At 31.7% G+C, this 20495-nt stretch overlaps 1 protein-coding gene across 3 annotated transcripts in view; it reads right to left on the bottom strand.

Annotated features, from left to right (window-relative positions):
- The window catches only part of LOC126743777 (homeobox protein six1), a 68350-nt gene extending 48608 nt beyond the window's left edge, over positions 1 to 19742 (bottom strand). The window contains exon 1 of one of the 3 annotated variants that reach the window (XM_050451000.1): positions 19559 to 19742. The gene's annotated coding sequence lies outside the window, so the exon portion shown is untranslated. Of the gene's footprint in view, positions 1 to 3244; positions 3375 to 13904; positions 14177 to 19558 lie in introns of those variants that run through there. The other 2 variants (XM_050450998.1, XM_050450999.1) reach the window with 2 other exon arrangements.
- Between the last annotated feature and the right edge of the window lie 753 nt (positions 19743 to 20495).

Here is a 20495-nt window from a genome sequence, read left to right as displayed (position 1 = left end):
TTTTTAAGAATTTTTTAAGAAGACAATGGCATCAAAGAAGTCTTCTTAGCAAATTCGGTGGTGTTTAGTCTAGAGTTTGATGCGAACATCTGATCCAGCAAGTCTGCCTTTTCCATTGTGGTCATTGCAATAGAACCATCTTCCCTAGTCTATGGTAGAATTTTTGATCTACAGAAACCTCGACCAACTGCTTTTATTACAGACTACAATGAACTTAATCCATTTGGGCAATGTAGGTTGTTCTTCACCATCTATTCACAATATTTGTTTCTCTGCATGTATCGATCGTACAAGTTTTATCGAACCACGGTTTGCTGTCTGAAGAGCTTTTGGTCATTGGTCCGGGAACAGACATCATTCCAAGGACATATGATATATATTATACTTAAAATCTAACATATATATTTACTTTATAGAAATAAACCTAATAGAAAAATAAAACTCTACAGAAATAAATTATACAAACAAACGTAATTGTGTAGCACAAAAAGTTTCGGAGTTTCTAACAACGCTGGATTTGCCAAACCAAAACATGCGTACACCTGAGTATCCAATTACATTAAGTGTATATAATATTGGGATATCCATAAGTAGCATGAGACAGAAACAAATATATTTAAAATATCTGTCATAATGAAACATTATTCTTCAAATTAGACGACTAAATTAACATACGAGCACAATTGAAATTGAAACAAAACCAGACAGATTAACGCGTCATTGACGTTCGATTAGCACAATTATTGTAGAAATTTCGTGTGGAAACATACGTTCATAGGCGCGAAATTAGCGTGGCGTGTCAAGTAATACTTTGGCTAAATAATTAGGACTTCCAGGTAATTTTAACTCATTAGCGAGTCAAGAGCTATCAATACTCTGTTACCTAATAAGTATGGGCATCTCTATATGGTTTTAAGTGGGATCACACGATAACTACTGAAATCGATCTTCTAGTAGCCAATGTAGATGTTGATTAGTTAATTTAAATCAGGTGATCCTTTGATAGGAAAAATTATTAGGTTTAGATTTTTGTTTTTATATTAGACATGACATTTTTAGTCGAAGATATATGATATTCTTGGATTTAATAAAATTTGGTTCTATTTGCCAAATAATCGTTAAAAGCCCATTACCAAGACATTATCAAAGTATACATGGCTGTTTTTAATCTAAGCCCCCTTAAAACACTTTCCTTTGATTAACTGCTCAAATTAGTTAGAAGCATTGCAGAATCCAAACTTTAAATCAAGCGAATGTAAACTCATTATGATTTTCCTGCATACAAACTTGTCAATATTAGTTTTTTTAGTTTATAATCCAAAGCTATGTAATATAGCCCTAAAATGATCCTTAAATATTACATTTCTAAGGGTTTTCTTTAAGTATTGAAAATCTTGGTGCAGGCAGGCTTCCAGCGAGCGGACCAATTAGTAGCCATCATTGTCAGTATTTATTTATTTTAAGCATAATTGCTTCCCTTCTTTTAGTTTTGACTCATCTTAGTCTGCCAAAAGTTACCTTTTTTGTGTTATCACATATTCTTAGTGTTGGTTTCTGGATATTGAACGAATATGGCCACTATGTCTACATCTTTAACAGTTGCAGACCACCTCTTTCTCTTAACGGCTCTTTGTTTTATCGATAGAGACTATACTAGTATTTCTCGAATTTCATAATTTGTAGCATTCGATAAATGGAATCTATTATAATTTACAAAGAAATGAGCCGCAAGCTTGTAATTACTGCCTTTAAAAAAAGTCAGCTCTTTCGGTAAGAAGTGAGATCGGGTATGAACTATGAATGAAAGGATTAATAGCTCTTGTGTTTGCTTGGAATTCACTCCTATAGACTGATAATATTATCTTCGTTATTCATTAGCAAATCGTCAATATAATGCAATGAGTAGAGTTTAGTGATATATTTTTTTATGTTTGACAAGTGGCACTATTAATGTTAATTCTAAAGCTAGTATATATCAGAAAAAAGCTTCTATAGATTTAATTTTTTTTAGGTTTTCCAGTTTCGTACCTATTTACTTACTTCTTGTTAAACTTCTATTTTCTTTTTTAGTTTCGTTATTCCATTTTTTAAACTTCTCTTCCTGTTTTTTTTTCGATAAAAACTATCCAGATCTTAAGTATTTTTCGAATTTCGTAATTTGCAGCATTGGATGAATAGAATCTAACATAGTTTACCAAATAACAAGCTTGAATTCTGACCCTCTGGAAAGTCAGTAAAAAGTCTGAGATTTGCTATAAGTTCTTCTAAGGTGTCTTCATTGTTTATCAACTAACCGTTATTCTAAACACTGACACTCCCTTTTTTTAATAAATTTAATGAATAAGATGTCTAAGAACTGCTTTGAACTTCTCTACGATATTAAAACTATTTTCGTTATTTATCAACAAATCTAATGATATACTTTTATCTGCTGAACAAGTAGCATTATTTGTAGCTAATGGTAATCCTAAAGCCAGTATATTCCGACATGCAGCTAATATTGTTGCTTTTTGTTCAATACTCTCACCACTTGCTCGTCAAAGTGCTTCAAATCTTTAAACATCATACGAAAACATAAGGATTAGTATAGATATTCTTTTTTTGTAGCCCTTCCAGTTTCATATCTACTCACTTGCGTCTTTTTGTATTTCTTGCCAAACATCTAGGTACTTCTTGCTGTTTTTGAGTTCTTTTTTGTTTCTTGAATATATGTTCTTCATCAAAATACATATTTATAGAAGAATTTCCTGGAGTTTTTTCACATTCTATTTATCCATTTTATACTGCCACAATCTTCCAAGTTTCATTCTTGCTTGTCACAATGACCGTTTTGTTTCCTTTTATTATTTTTACTTGCTACATATTTTAAATATGGTGATGAGAAATGTGCATGAGAAAAAGTGCAAAACATATATAAACTATACAAGATTATTTCTCTTTCATTGTGTTAAACGGACCAAAAGAACCTAAAGTATAAACTAGTTTTCTACAGTGACGATTTCGGTGATTTTTCAAGCAGAAAGTCAACGTCCACGAGCACCATAAATATGCAGTCAAAAATCTCACGTTTGTATATGAATAAACATTTATGCTAATGGAAATTAGATCCTTATCCGCATTTACAAAACAAGGCCTCTAATAATTGCTTGGTAAGCAAAAAAAAAGAATAAAAATAGGATAAATAGTATGCCTGGCCAGCGATGTGAATGTTTATTGATCATTCTTGTGAAGTTAGGTCACTTACCATAATGTATAAAGCCACTTAAAAAAATAGATGTATTTCTATTGCAATATATCAACTAACTAAACGGTTTTTTAAAAGATGTCAATAATGTTCGATTATATGCCGATTAAAGTATCCAAAATAACATTCATCAACTAATCCGGACCGACAAAAACACCAACATGATCGGTAATTAATCTCTTTTTAAACAATCTGTCACTGTAAGATATAGAATTACTCTTTAACCTTAATTGATATTAAACCACTTCAATACTACATAGATTTCTCGATAATCTGGGATAAAAAATTATCAGGGAATTTCCTAATTTCACGATTTTGGTCAGATTATCTTACTAAAACAACAATCTTTATATTTTAATCATATGGTTAAACTGTGTGGTTTCAATTAAAAAGGGATCAAAAAGTGAATGAAATCACAAATAGGTCAGCTGCTTTACCCCTTGAACCAGATCAAATGAAGGCTACAAAAAATATCGTTTGATTTAATATGTTTACGTTTATATGCAAAGATTATCATTTAAGAGCCAAAATTTAATTCATATCGTATGGTCGTAATGAATAATTCCAAAGAAAGCTATTATACAGATCGTTTGGTCTCATCTGCTAATAGGCAAAGGTAAAGTTGCTCGATTTTGAATGATTTCGACATGCTTTTCGTAAAAGGTCTATCGAACCTGACTTGAAAGTTATTGTATTGAACGGGTATTTGCGTGAGACAGCCGATAGTTCATTGGAGGGTTTATCTCGGTTCAGCAATCTTTCTTTTTTTCGCTCTGTGCATGTAACTCAGGTTAATGAGACACTTAAGGGTTTAAAGGGCCTTAAATCTTCTGAACACCACTCTTGGCTTAATAGTAGTTTTCTAGCCTTGCTGCCAGTAGCCAGTTTAAATGAGGAAATGGTGTTTCCTCAACATAAAATTGGTCCCTTGCAACTTTCGCTCGATTTCTATTTTATCTACCATAACAAATATTTCTAAAAAATGTCAACGAGCAGAAGGGTATTTTAGAGATGGTGTATATTTGTTGACATGCTGGTGAGGCTGTGGCAGTGGTCTTCTATTATATATTTAAAGTATTCGGTTTACATGTGATAAAGCATTTTTTGCCCTAGACAACTCCAGATTCATATCCTACTTTAATAAATATCGCAAAATTTACCGCGATACAGTGAAACTGGTAAAAAACTTATACTACTCAAGTAAAATAAACCAATCAAGAAATAAGTCTAGAGAGTCTTGGAAAATTGTCAATGACTTACGAGGTGAACGTGGGAACCCTCCTGTTTCTAATAGCACGGTGTCGGCCGAAACACTTAATCATTTTTTCCAGAGTGTTGCTTTGGGTCTATCAATATTATTGCCTCAGTCTGTTAGAGATCCGCGCTCATACTTACACAAAATTAAGGTGCCTGAAACATTTTTCTTTAGACCAACAGATTCTAGTGAAATAATAGAAGCTCTATCCCCAATGAAAAATAAGAACTCTTCTGGATGGGATGGGCTGTCACTAAAGGTCCTAATAGCGCTACCGATTTATTACTTGATTCTTTGGCTGAGGTGATAAATGTTTCACCTTCAAGTGGGTCCTTTCCACATTTACTTAAAGATGCCTTGATTATACCATTATTTAAGGGTGGAAACTATGATGACCCATCAAATTTCAGACCCATAGCCATGCTTCCCACGCTTGGCAAGCTTGTAGAGAGATTGGTAAAAACTAGGATGATGGCATTTCTGAAACGGCATAATGTTCTTAACCATCAGCAATTTGGATTCCGAACGAAACTGGGTACATCTGATGCTATTTTCAATTTTTTGGAGAGTCTGTACATGGGGATGAACGCTGAGGAGAGTGCGGCGGCGGTGTTCTGTGACTTATCTAAGGCAAGTTGCTCTCGACTGGTTTCGTTCTCACCTATCTGGAAGAACACAAAGGGTATTCTTTGACAATAATATGTCATCCCGTCTACATATGGATGCGGGTGTATCCCAGGGTTCTGTTCTTGGACCAATATTGTTCCTGCTATATGTCAATGATATCTCTCAAATTCCAATTAGGGGCAAATTTAATATCTTTGCGGATGATACAACATTACTTTGGCATGACACTGACATCAAGAGGTTAAAGAATATTGTTTATGAAGATTTAATTCTTGTAAAGTCATGGTGTGAATTTAGTAGATTAACTTTTAATATTTCTAAAGCTAATATTTTAACTTTTAAATGTAACTTTGGAACTGTCACTTTGCAAAATGAAACAATAAGTCCTTCTGAAATATGAAAATTTGACTGTCTGACTATTGATAAGCATTTAAAATTTGAAAATCATATCTCCTCTTTAATAGGGAAGTTATCATCCAACTGTTATGCTATTAGAGTAATAACACATTCTCTGGGACTTGATGTGGCTAAAATTGCCTACCATACTCTTATTGAGTCTCATCTGAGATATGGTATTGTGTTTTGGGGTGTGTGTTCTCAGTATTTGTTCAGCTCTCTATTTATTTTGCAAAAAAGAGCCATACGCTATATGTGTGTAGCTCCCTTTCGTAGCCCCTGTAGGCCATTATTTTTAAAACACTCTGTCCTGACATTGCCATGCCTTTTTATTTTAGAGACTTTGTCTTATCTACAAAAAATATCGCCATCATCCTCGGGTTACAATCTCCGAACAACCTTTTCTTTACCTCTGCCTATCTCAAAAAGTGAGCAGATTAAGTCCTCTATTGTGTACAGGAGCAGAAGGCTTTTTATCACCTACCTCTTTATATAAGGCTAATAAATTGTGAAAAACGTTTTAGGAAAAATATAAAGAAACTTTTACTTGCTAAAGCATTTTATTCTCTAAACGAGTTTTTAATACAACTTTTTGACAGTGAGGAGTTTTGCGTAGCGTATGTGACTTCTTACTACCTTTTCTTTGGGTTTGTTCTATATTCTATGTATGTAAGAATTGTTAAAATTTTTATATTTTTGTAAAAGATTATGTTGTCAACTATTTTTAAGGTTTTATATAATGCTTTGTTAACAACAGATTATGTTACGTAACAATAAAGCTATTTTTGACTTTGACATTAAAATACGGGATGCTGCTGCCTAAGTTTTACTTGTTATCTGGCAGTGGCTCAACTTTTATTTATCAATACGTACTCAGACAGTTGCGATTTCCATATCATCCTTGAAAACAAGACCTGAGCGCCTTAAAACTGGAGGTAAAGGTGGTCCTGTTTGCGGACGATACCACATATATTGGCGTGATCTAGTTCCTATGTATGGGCTCAAATTGTCGAAGATATGTATAGAGAGTGACGTGCATCTAACGGTCTTGTTTTTAATTCTGGGAAGGCATTTCCTTTAGGTGTGATATAAAAGTTTTAATATGTGATGAACAGAGAAGAAGATCAGAAGAGCTATAGGTTCTTTAAAAATACTTTTCCCTTTTTGTATTGGAAACCTTTGTACTGACTTAATGGTAGTATAAACCTCTCCCTTAACCTTGCACATGCTACTCGTCAAATGAAAAATTTTTGTCTAACTATGCCTAATTTCTCGCTCACCAAAAACTCTCTGATATACTTTGATAGGAAAATCTACAACCATGATCCTGTATGCATTAGAAATATTGCCAATGTGAAGCAATTTAAAAGAAAGTTAAAAAAACGCCTATTACTCAAGGCATATTCTAATGAGACTCTTTGACCTCGTCCTATGCTTTAAATTGTAATACTGTATGTTCTTAAGGTTCATGTTTTTTTTATTTTTGTTTTATACTTTTGACATTATTATATTCAGACTTTTAGATCTATACAAATACGGAAAGGAGTTATTGAATCGGAAATTATGTATGTTGAGACCTCTAAGATGTAACTATTTGATGAGAAGTTAAGATTGAGGTATTACCATCAACAACTATTTGTCAAGTGAACTGTATCGTCTTAGCAATACAGCAATCTGAACCTCAATTTTCATCAGATTTTTTATGATAGGATGTATAGAATCCACCCTGTGATGTTTTTGCAATCTTGCACATCAACCTATTAAGAATGAAAGTTCAGTTTTATAATTTTATTTAATTGGATGATCAGTTGAGCACCATCTAATTATGGTAGGTCAATAATTGGTAATTCAATAATTATAATTAGGAAAATAGATTTTAGAAAAAGTATTTCTTGAAATCTATAGTAATATTACGACAACTTTTTTACTTGAACGAGTTTTACTTGACTCAATTAATCATATTGTATTTTAGTATTTTGAACTTCATCAAGGCGTTCGATTGTGTCTACTAGAATATTTTATAATGAATATTTTGTAAAAATATCTTCTGTAAGGTCATCACTAAACTGGTTGTAAGTGCTGATGAAATGCTCCCAGCACAAAATAATATTACCATAGAGATTCACCAATTTATGTTTTGTCATTTATTAATTAGGTATCATTTATAAAACTAACAGATAAATTCATGCTTTTTGCTGAAAATACATTTCATGGTAGAACGTTCATTGTTTTGAATTTTAAATTGAAGAAGTTTGCTAGGATGTAAGAGTTACATGAATATCTAAGCATAAGTAGGTAATACACCCAAAACAAAAAAATACAAACACTGTTATTTAAAGACCCTTGAACCCTTAATGTCCATATATTGAAATTTTGTATAATTTTTAACAGGTTATTTGGATATTAAGTCCAAGGCTACTATGCAAGCACGTGTAAAACATTCAGAACGTGCTGGGTATACTCCATTCGTTCACCAGGTATTTTGTGTTGGCGCAATCCGTAAAGTAATTAGCTGAACTAAATTACATTACCTGGGAAAAAAAAACTTTTAAAATTGGTAAAGGAGATTGGAGTTCGTACATCACCAGAATGAATCAGTACTTCAAAGTAAACCAAAGTAAAAGGGAGTTAAAGACTGCCATCTTAATAAGGCAGTTGGAGACGAAGCATTTAAACTCATGGTATATTATTATTCTTTGGTGCCTTTGCGCTAGAAACCAGAGGCACCGAAGGATAATAATTTTGAGGATCTAATCAAGCTGGTCAAAGAACACCTTCAACCAACAGCTTGAGAAATTCAATTTGGAAATTGCGGAAACCAACGCAGGTCTCATTGCAGTCTTCTCTTCAGTTCAACTTGTTGTCAAAGCTTACAAAAAGCCACAAACATTGTTAGATATAAGGGAGCACACGCCATGTCACCCCAAGTCTCAGCAGGAGGGAACAGATGCCGCCATTGGGGTAAATCCAACCACAACATCGACTGCTATTTTAAGGACACCAACTGCAATGTCTGCAAGAAAAGAGAGCACATATCTCCACTTTGCAGTAGTCAGAAAAAGGATAGAGGTAAACACTAAGAAAGATCGAGCATTTAAGGAACACATTTCTGAAGCAGATAACAAATTTTTTAACATCGCGCATGGTCAAGACAGTCTCTATGGAAGTTGACACTGGGTCTCCAATTTCTGCCATTCCTGAAATATTTTATAAAGAATCTTTTGAATATTAACCCATAAATCCCTCTAAACTTAAATTAAAATCATATTTAGGATACTTATTAAATAGCTTAAGTTATAGTCGCAAAACTGTCACTCACTTTGAAAAAGGTGCAGGGTTAACTTTATTTGTGATTAAAAATAAGGAAACATCAATCATGGGTCGTGATTGGATGGATACCAAGTCTGCAAATTTCACTAGATAAAATATTAAATTTAAATCAAATTACACATTTTAAGTCTTCCCTAAATTTTATTAAATAAATATTTAGTTGATGTTTTCAAAAAAAGAATTAGATAAATATACCAGAGGCAATGCTACCTTACACTTAAAGGATAATACTTTCCCTGTTTTCTGAAAATCTTGAAATTTAGCATTAAGGAAGAAAGTTGAACAGGAATTTTAAAGTTTCCTTAAAACAGCATTTGCGGATTGATAAATATCCCCAGTTCCAATAGATCATCTTTGTGCTAAGTTTGGAGGTTCATTTTAGCAAAATGAACTTATCACAAGCTTATGCACAAATTAAATTATCAGATGAATTTAAGGCCCTAACAGTTTTAAATAATCCACAAAGGTCAATTTAGAATGAACAAATTGCCATGTGGAATTGCATCTATAGTCCTGGAATTTTTCAGTGAATTATTCAAAATATTTTAGCAAATTTGGAGAGTGTAGCCATCTTTGATAATGATATTTTAATCACTGCAGTGAATAATGAAGCTCACTTAAAAAATATGTTTTTGGTGTTCGATAAATTTCAGCAAAGTGGTTTGTTCACTAAATTGTTAAAATGTTAATTATTTCAAAAATAAATAAATTTTCTAGGTTACACTATAAATAAAAAAAGGGTGAGGACTTTTCAGATAAAAGAAAGGCAAATGTAAATGCACCTGCTCCAAGCGACATTATCACTCTAAAATCATTCTTGGGTTGGTGAATTTTTATGGCAAATTCATATCAGATTTAAGCACTAAATTATATCTGTTGTCTAAGCTTTAAAAAAAGAGTCCTTCATGGCTATGGGGTAAATTATGAAATGACTAAATGAATGTAAAACAAAAAGTAAACTAGCTTCTGCCAAAATAGTGGTCTATTATAATTTTTATTTCGCTTTAACACTAACACCAGGCCACTGGTAACGATCACGTACCTTCCTATATTTATAAGGGATGTTCTGATATTTTGTGTGCTCCACTAAAAACAATTTTTAATTTTTTATTTAATTTCTGAGTCTAATGACGAATACATTTCCTGAAATGCTAAAGTATGCAACAGTAACTCCAATATTTAAATCGGGAGATGCATGTTTGGTTAACAATTATCGACCAATTAGTGTTCTCAATTCTCTTGCAAAAATTTTTGAAAACATTCTATACCAAGATATCTTGAACAGCTTTATAAATAAATTTGCTCTACAGCAGCACGGTTTCTTGCCGGGAGTCTCGACTGTCACCAATCTTGACCTTCTGACAGAGGCAACAGCTAAGGCTATTGACAATAAGGAGCAGTTAGATGTGATCATGACGGGCTGTGAAAAAGCTTTTGATAAGGTTGATCACGGTCTGCTGATTACTAAACTGGGTAAATTCGGTTTTTCTCTGTCCGCATGTAAATTTATAGCTTCCTATCTAAAGAAAAGAATTCAACGGGTTAAGATGGGTAGAGAATTATCTGTGCAGTACATAGCAGTGTCTGGAGTGCCACAGGGCAGTAACCTTGGTCCATTACTGTTTGTGACTTTTATTCATGACTTGCCAGATTCTGTAGAATGTTCTGAGTGTGTCATGTTTGCAGATGACTTTATGCTATTTAAATATATATCATCTATTAAAGATTGTGATGAGTTGCAGAGTGATTTAGACTCAGTGTCTGAGTGGTTTAAGGTCAATAGAATGTCATTAAATGTTGGTAAATGTCATGTCCTAACTTTTACACGAAAAGTGGAATGTAGGGACCTTGGTGTGTACATGCAGTCAAACTTTAAATTTAACCAGCACTATGAAGCTATTGTCAATAAAGCATATAAAGTTCTTGGATTTGTAATAAGAAACACTAAAAACTTTAAACAAATAAAATCAATCATAATGTTATACAATACATTGGTTAGACCCCATTTAGAATATGCCTCTGTTATTTGGTCACCACAGTCATTGATGCATATTGATATGATTGAAAAAGTGCAAAAGAGGTTTTTAAGGTATCTATACTTAAAAACTCATAATATACCTGTCTCTATATGATTTCTTATGAAAGTATGCTGACTGATTTTAGTATGGTTAGATTAAGTATTGGACGAAGTTTAAATGATGTACTATTTATATATAATATTGTCAACAATTTAAAGTATAAGAAATGTTCCTTAATTAACAACATAACTTTTGTGGTTCCTAAAGTAAACTTAAGAATAAGAAATAAAAAGCTGTTCCAATGTTTATCTCCAAGTAGTTTACCTATAAATCGAATAATGTACCAAAGTAATGAATATTTACAAAAATGTGATATAGATTTCTTTAATAGTTCTGTAGGACAAATTAGATCTGTGATTTTAGGTAGTTCAAAGTATAAGTAGTACACATATTTGTTTTAGAACCTGCTATATGTATTTGTATGTTTTTTATATTTTTTTTATATTGTTAATTTGTTTAGTTAGTATATTTTATTTGTAGTCTTTCTTTTTCTCGCCTTTACTAGCTTAGTAAGCACTCTTAACATGTAATTACATTTCCAATGTGTTTGTGAGAGTGTAATAAATAAATAAATAAATAAATAAATAAATAAATTACTAAAGCTCAATAAACTCTTACTCAATAAACACTACTGTTATTTCGCATGTTTATTCTAATGGTGATGTGAATATTAGTTAGACTTTATCAGGTCCCGAAGTTTTATAGTCAGCTTGACAAGGAAGGAGTTGCTTATTGTTTTGCGACAATATAGCACTCTTGTACACATTGCCAGGATTTCCTCTATCAGGATTTTTTTTATATTTTTTAATTAGATCCAATTTAACTCGATTTAATTGGCCGATATCTGAATTTTTTAATAAGAAATTGATTGGAGAGCGTAATAAATAAGTGATTCTAGGCAAGGGTCTTATTAAGATTCTAGCAATATTCCGTTGATCCAATATAGATCCTATTCCAAATTTGTTAAAACTTAGAATATTTCGAAAAATGTACTACTGCATAAATGCAGAAGTTTTGGTAAGATGGTAAGATGAGAGAACAGTAAAGTACCTACATATGTTGCTGGTTTTGATGATTTCTTGCTGGAATATGTAATAAAGACGACATTTTGCTTAAACGACTAAAACTACATAAGCTAAAGTGCCTAATAATACAAAATGATCAATTTTTGAATTTGACTGTTTTGTCTTCGAAAGTCTTCGAAATTTTCGTAAAAAAAAGTAAAATGTAAGAAAATCTCAAGGTTTGTCGCGTAGCAAATCTATGCCTTATTGAGACCTTTGCATTTTTTTCGTATACCTAACTGATGTAAAAACTCTGGCAATATTCCTTTACTCCAATATCTCATTCCAAATTTGTTAGAACTTAAATAGGACATTTCGAAAAAGTGCTTCTGAAACTTTTGGATTTATGCGGCTTAGAATTTACAAGGCGTTTTACATTTGCTAAAATGAGAAGAACAGTTAGGTACATTTGTTGCTGGTTTTAATGATTTTTTGCCGGAATATGTAATGTAGATGACATTTTACTTAAATAATGACTAAAACTATTAAAGTTTATTACTAATAACAAATTAGTGAAATCTCTGAAAAAAATGTTTTTTGAAGCATTTTTCAGTTCAAAGCTAAAATACTAATAATAAATAAGTAGGTAATCTCTGGAAAAATGTTTTTTGAAAAATGCTTCAAAAACATAAGAATGCTTTTTTTATGGACAACTTATTGTCTTCAAAATTTTCGCAAAAAGAAGTAAAATGTTGAAAAATCTCACGGTTTTGTCGCGTAGTTACACGCAGAATTATGCCTTTTTGCGACTTTTGCATTTTTTTTCCCACAAGGAATCTACTTTTAATATACCTACTTGATTTGGGGCAAATTATATTAGATAAATTAATAATCTTAACTGGGGTATTAAAAAACTATAATTTACACAATATAATTGAGTTTCAAGCAATTCAGTTCAACTTACAATTATCAAAAGATAAAAAGCATAAATTACAAAACTGTTTTTTTTTTCAAGAAATTTTAGACTCTCTTTACATCTTTTTTAGATATTCAATATAATTTACATTATCTCATTGAGCTAAATAATAAACAGTAGCAACAGTCATAATCAGCAAATATCATAAGCAACTGCAGAAAATTATTACATGATACCTGTCCTAGGTCCAACAGTAGGCAAAAACAAATTATGATTCCAGGAGTTAATTTTGTACTCTTCAAAACATTGTTAAATATTTTTTTATTCGTTTATCAAACTATAGTTGCAGCAGTAATGAATTTGATACATAATAGGTTGTCCAAATGAAAAATGCGCAAAAATTTTAATAGAGAAATCAATCGATAAATTATGCACTAGTTTATTAAACTACAGCTGCAGGGGCTAGGAAATGTGACTTTTAGTAGGAGAAAATTAGTTTAAAAACATATACCTATGATGCTCAAGAGTAGCACATGCGACAAAACAAATAATTCTCTCAATATACATTTATTTCTTTTCCAACTCCTATCTACAGCTGCTTTGATAGATTTAACTATTGATAAGAAGAAATTAATTGGATAAAATGATGAAGAAATTGAAAAAAGAAAACATTAATGCGAAAAGAGACATTCGCTGATTTTTTTGATTCTTTAGATGGTTAATGTACTTTTCAGTATTTCATTAAGATATACCTAATTCAGTGAATTTGGACCTTTCAGATCCTTATAGATATATATTCTTAGGGATTTAGGGATTTTGATTTAATATAATCATGTTGGTTAAGAAACATAATAGCAACCAATAGCAAAAAAAATATTCCATGACAGAAATTCAAATTCAGCAAGAAAAGAGTAAAAAGTAAGATCATGATCTAAGAAGAAGATAAATTGAAAACCGTCAGGGAATGTTTGATTCTTCTTGGTACTTCCCACATCTTGTCTTCAAATAAAAACCGCAAATCATTCAGTTATGTGTGTATATATGTCCTACTTACTTAAAAAACAGCGTCAACACTATCACAAAACCCCAATAAAATCCAGCATCACTCTCGACACTAAACAAAAAAAAAAATAAAACAACTTCGCCAAGGCTAAGGTACGGAAACACGGGGAGCTATTTTTAAACTAGATAGTTGCGTAACTGTTGTTGTTGCTTACAGCACTCGTGAGAAAAAATGTACTATGATCTTTTTTGAACCGATAGTTGACTAAAACCCAAAAGGATAGAGACGCTGTTTCCGCGTCGAAACCGCTCGTACAACTGCCGTTTCAAACCAGTTTTAATGCGGGGCTATTTGATGATGGGGCGTAGCTCCAGTTGTATTCAAAGACAACTAGGGCGTGGTTAGTACACCGAGGCAACCAATGATGGTCTAGAGATCGCTTATGAATTGTTACTTCGAGGTGCTAATTTTCTATTATCTTGCGCCCCTCTTCTACCCCCCTGTAGAGGAAGTTACGTATTTATGGGCTTCGTTGTTTAAAAAATATATTTGCATCGGCTAATGAATTTTTTTTTTACTATAAGGGCTATTAAACAGGAGTTGTTAAAGATGAGGTGCTTTCTCATGCTTTATAGATTAATAAGATTTTTATCTTAATTTGGTCTTATAGATGATGAGGTGGCGATGGTGCTAAAAGGATTTTAATCAGCATCCTGTTTATGGTAGTTAATTTCTCTATGAGCTTTATAGTTGAAGCTAGAGGTGGAACTGAAAAAAAAAACTTTTACGTTATTATAAAGATGTAATGAAGAAACCATTAAAATGTGGATGTGCATTAAAGCAATGCAATTCGAGTGAATGAAAGAAAAGAAAAATCAACCAATTTTCAACTTGTTAATAAGGTAGAACAAAAATTAATAACTTAAAAACATATTTAAAGAAAAGATTTTAACATATACAGGGAGCATCACAATAAAGATATTTTGTATTGGTATACTTTGTTTTAGTAGTAAAAATTCAGAATGGAAATGTGGGCATTTAAAAAAAGGTTTTTATGCATTTAATGTAATATTTCTGTAGATGCTTGCCTTTCAGGTCCAGGTCTTTACTGAGAAACGAGATATTTAATTATGATTTCGTCTAGATCAGATCATCTATATTTGGGAGAACACTTTTTGGTGCCCAACTTAAAATAACTTTATAATATAAAACCGAACTATCAAACCTTCCTACATACAAATCGTTACTTAGTGGTATGTCATAATTTGATGGAGCATTTTGGACTGATTTTAAGTCAAAAAGTTCATATAAACATGGGCCTTAAAATGTTTAGTTTTTAAGATACAGCGTGTTATTTTAGCGTGCAGTTGTATTTTATTTTCAGTTTTTAATAAGTATAAGAATTTCGACACAGGATGATATTATGTTTTAAGAACACATTTATTAGATGGTTATTCATTTTTTTAGAGCCACTAGTGGTGTAGCTATAACAAATCTTCAATACAATTTTACAAAAAAATACTACACCATTGATCTAAGAAAAAAATTAGTATTGTGGGAGTAATGCAATTATTATAAACTACATCGCAATAGTTAAACAAACATAATATTAATGTATTACATAAGAAGTATTTCGTTTTTTTGTCTGGAATGTGACGTTTTAGATTTTGCAGACCCCTTAGACGCATATAAGTAATGCTATTAAATAATATGGGCTAAGAAGCTTAAGCTGGTATCAAGAATTAATCATAAATTTTCGGCTTCATCCACTACTGGTATATTTGTATTTTGGATTTTTAGATTATAGTTATTCCTTGCTACTTCAAGTTGAATTTTATTGGATCCTATAAAAAGAGCACATGATTTATTAGAATTCAGTTTTAAATTGTGATTTTTAGCATATTCAAAAATGTTATCCAGATCATTATTAAATTGTGTTCGAGAAAGAGGTAACGAATTGGGACAAAAAGGCGTATACATCATCAGCTGACTGCTGAAGTTTCGTATAAGTCAAGTTTGTTTCCATATCAGCTATACACAAGGAAAATAATAAAGGCCCTAGAATAGAGCCTTGTGGTACTCCAGTTTTTAAACCAGTACATAGTTCGATTTTGAAATTGAGTCTTGATTTTTAATTACAACACAATGGAATCTATCAGAAACATAAGACTTTAATAAATTTAGTGAATTATCTGAAAAACCAAAATAGTGCAATTTTGCTTGTAACATCTTATACTTAAGTGTATCAAATGCTTTACTAAAGTCTAGAAGACACAGGCAAGTTGTTAGTTTCTTATCTTTATTATGTCTTATATAATTAATAAGCTTTACAAGACAAGTAGTTGTACTGAACTGTTTACGAAAACCGGACTGACAGCTTGGAATGAAATTATGAGAGTCACAAAATTCAATAAAATATAATATATTATATTCTAATTAGGTCTTGCTTTATGGTATTCTAATCACTCTCTTCTAGATAGAAGAATATTTCTAAACATTCATCGTCGTCTAGCTGAATCTGGCAGTTTTAAAGCAAATACTTCCAGGGATCCAGAAAGAAGATTGCACTATAAGTATGCGAAAAAATTTGTATGTTATTAAACATTTGCTACAAAAGATGGTATGGGCAATTTTAAGAGACTCTTAGTGATATCTTTTCCACAAACAGAACATTCAGGCATTGCTTCCTAGAGATTATGAAGCGCGTACGCAATTTTATAAATGGTATCTTCAAAAAGTAACAGAAGATCAAAGCAATTTTTTTTCAAAAATACAATAACCAATTTTAGTAAAAATCATTACTGGATCCAAGAAAACCTTCATGCGATTACGGAGATACATTTTCAAGAACAATTTTTACTCAACGTTTAGATCGGTATCGTATCTGATCATTTAATACTTTTTACTAGGACGGTATAATGCTCTTTTCACTTCAGCATATTAGTCCGTGAGTATATTTAAATAGAGCTTACCAAAATCATTAGATAGGCCCTGGAAGACCACGATTTTGGCCACCTAAATCACCTGACCTAAACAGCCTAGATTTTTATTTGTGTTAAAAACATTGGTTTATCATTTACCAATTGTGGCATTAGAAGAACTAAGAAGTAGAGTTATCGATGGATATTAAACTATTCGAAACATGCATGGAATTTTTAAAAGAACTGGTAAGTAGCTTCTCAGCCAATTAATTATACAATGAATGACAGACGCTGTAACGATTTATGTTTTTTTAAAGTTTCATGATTTACACGGTCGAACGCTTTTGAAAATTCAGCGTATACATCATGCACCTGACTGAATGACAAAATCAACAAAAGTAAATAGTGAAAAAAGTGAGAACTCAGTGTGGACCTGCCTGAGATAAATCCAAACAGTTTCTTACTAACATGACTTATACGGAGGAAACCGAAGAATATGGAACCTCATTAGATCGCAGAAGAAATCAGTTAACGATTTAATTCAGCAGCCAATATTACCGCTGAGGAATAGACAAGCCACCTCAAGAGTCTGTACAATACCGAAGAACAAGCGGATCTATGGACCATGCCTAATAACATCGACAACTACATTATAAATAAAACAGAAATCAAAACAACGACCAACAAATTGAAGAACGCAAAATCACCAAGTTCAGATAAAATAGACTTATAGATAAACTTAGACACCAGATAATGATGTAGCAATTTTTTAAAAAGTTTGGTAGTTTAGCTGAGAACACTTACACGCCTCTAATTTGTAACTTGTGAGTATGCAATGTACTCAGCCTAAAATATATTTCAGATATTGAAATGGTAGAGTTATTTATATTAACTAGAGCCATAGAATCATGGCGTAATGTTGTTGATGTATAATCTCTGCGAAAAATAATTTGCAAAAAGATTGACAATATCATTGCCAGTTAAACCCTTAAAATTCTTATTATTAAATGGTTAAATTAAGTAAAATTATGATTAAACTGGAATAGATTGCAAAGAGCAAAAAGCAGATTGACTCGACCGTAATTTTATCGACCGTTATTCGATAAGAAAAAGAGCAGAAACATGCATAGAGGTGGGAGGTGGTCAGTTCCCACATTTTTAGTAAATTATGTAATAGTATTTAATTATTATTGCTTTTTGTTCACTTTGTTTGTGAATGGCGTAGTATTTTTTGTTTTGTAAAATTGCATTAAAATTGCTTATAGCTATGCTACTGGTTGCTTAAAAAAAGTGAAAGATAAGTATATGCGTGCTTTTATACCATAATATCCTGTAGCAAAATTCAGTTCAATATCTCCAACCGTCTTTGAAAAACTTAATAAGAACTGAATATAAAATAAAACTAACACACATCCTAAAAACTAAGCATTTTAGGACCCACGCTTATATGAACTTTTCAGGAATTGGCCCCCTTCAAACTATGATATACCATTAGGTAGCACCCTGTATTTTTCCCAAAATGTTATTGATTCTAGTCAAATAATAGAGTAATTTCTTAGCAAAAGTAAGTAGGCCTTATTTAAGACCCTAAGAAACTTTCCTGACTTATTAAAAAAATCTTCCTTAAAACCAATATTTTTATAATTATCCATAAACATAGGGATTTGCAATAAAATGATACTTCTCATTTATATACTATATATAGCATACGTAGAAAAAAGATAGTTGCAATGATAGTTCAAAAAATTAATGCATTCTTAATAATCATTAATGTCAGATCAAGAAATAATAAATTGATGTTCCTTAGTTGCAGGAGCATAATTACGTAAGAAAAATAACATTTTAAAGTATATACACTAATAGACACTAATTGGAAAACGCAATGCAGTAAACACTCAAAAAATAGCAAAAAATTCTAAATTTACACAGTTATGTTAATTATGTTGGTCTTAGACGTAAAAAGAATTGGAAAAAAACATCATTAAATTATACTGTATTGAACAAAATTATTACGTAAAGAAAAATAATATTTTAAGGCATCCTAAAATGATTCGATGATTCACAATTAATATAGATGAAGAAATAATTATATACGTAGTTTTAATGTTAAAGTTAGAGACAGTAATACAATAGTTAAATATAAAATCAGAAAAATTATAGATTAATCAATATGAAGAGGTACACACAATACAATAAAACTTTGGATCTTTGCTAAAAACCAAGTAATAATAATTGTGCATTTTAATTGAAGATAATTTCTATTTTTCTGGAAAATCTGGAAGAATTTAGATGCATGTATTCTTTGTCATTATGTAGTTCTGTTCCGTACAGGCCCGTGCGCATGACAAATTATTATGTTATTACTTAGTGTCGGTCTATGATAAAATAAATGCATGCTACAGAATTAGTGCCTTACTTTTTTAAGTCGACTTTTTTAGTCTTGGACGGACTTGTAGCAAGTAGTTCATTTAAAAATATCTCAACAAGAAATCGAATAATCTTTTACAATGAATTGGTAGGAAACATGAGATATTAAGTAGTTAAATCAAAGATACGATAGAGCCAGCTCGTCCAGCATCTCTATTAAATTCGAATATTTGAATTTCCCTGAAAAAAATTAATATTTCGGTGATATTAATTAATACTGGCTCAACAGAATCCTCACCATAAAACATGTTTGGACACTAGGAACGTTTTGCTGGCTTTTAAGATTTTAAGCTAATTCATCATTCTTCAGAACGATACCGTCATTTCTTTTACAATTATTTAGAAAACTGTATTTACCTTTGACATAATTTAATGCTGAAATTGAAAGTAGTCATCCATGTGTTTTCTCAGAAATTTCCTTTTTACAAAATACTCCAAGTCTCTAATTTTTAAGTCAGATGTCTGTTTAGCCTGTAACCAGACTAACCATTATTCTTACTACCTTCCGGTTATGGTTTAAAAGATCTGTGGTAAATCTGGGCGTGAAGATTTTTATAGTCGCCGCTACACATTATTTATTTTAATCATCTGTCAAGCAATCTGCTTGAACCTGACAAAAAATGTAAAAAGCTGGTGGCAACATAGTTGTGAGAGGTAAAAAGCAGGAATTTTGAGATCTTTTTTGGTGTTTGATACCACTGGCTGCGAAATTAACTGAGGACCTGGTTCTTGACCTTAGTCATAAAGGCTTGAGCCTTTCATAGTTTGTCGGTTTCTTTATTTTCATGGTGGTTTGGTACCTATGCTAGAGATAGTTTATTAGACATAGCACTGAAATAGCTTTTAGACCAGGGCACTCAAAACTCAACTTTTATTAAATGAAAATGCTTTGAATTAATAAATGCACTCCTTTGGTCTCCAGTCAAATCCTTTTTTGCATGTATCTAAGAAACAATAGCTATTTTAATGACCTTTACGTGGTTTTACCTTATTTTGGCTTGTACTGAGATATGCATGGCGTAATCTTTGAGAGAAACATATGACTACTGGCAGGATCAACCAGGAAGCTGTTCTTAATGGTACACAGTTTATAAAATTTTTGCTAACTATTTACTAGTCGGGATTTAACTTTATAGGAGCTGATTGTCTGAAGTGTTGCTTGACTCTCTGAATATATAACTATAATCTTATACTAGATATTTTTTTTCAGTATGCTATGTCATACTTAACCATGATCTTCCTCTATTTTTTAGCTCACAGCTTTTCGATAGGGCTTTGGCCTTGTTTGAACTTG

This window comes from Anthonomus grandis, chromosome 13, assembly GCF_022605725.1.
Source record: "Anthonomus grandis grandis chromosome 13, icAntGran1.3, whole genome shotgun sequence".
In the NCBI taxonomy this organism is placed as follows: Eukaryota; Metazoa; Arthropoda; class Insecta; order Coleoptera; family Curculionidae; genus Anthonomus; species Anthonomus grandis.
The sequence above is the reverse complement of the archived record's forward strand: the minus strand, read 5'-3'. Positions and strand labels throughout refer to the sequence as shown.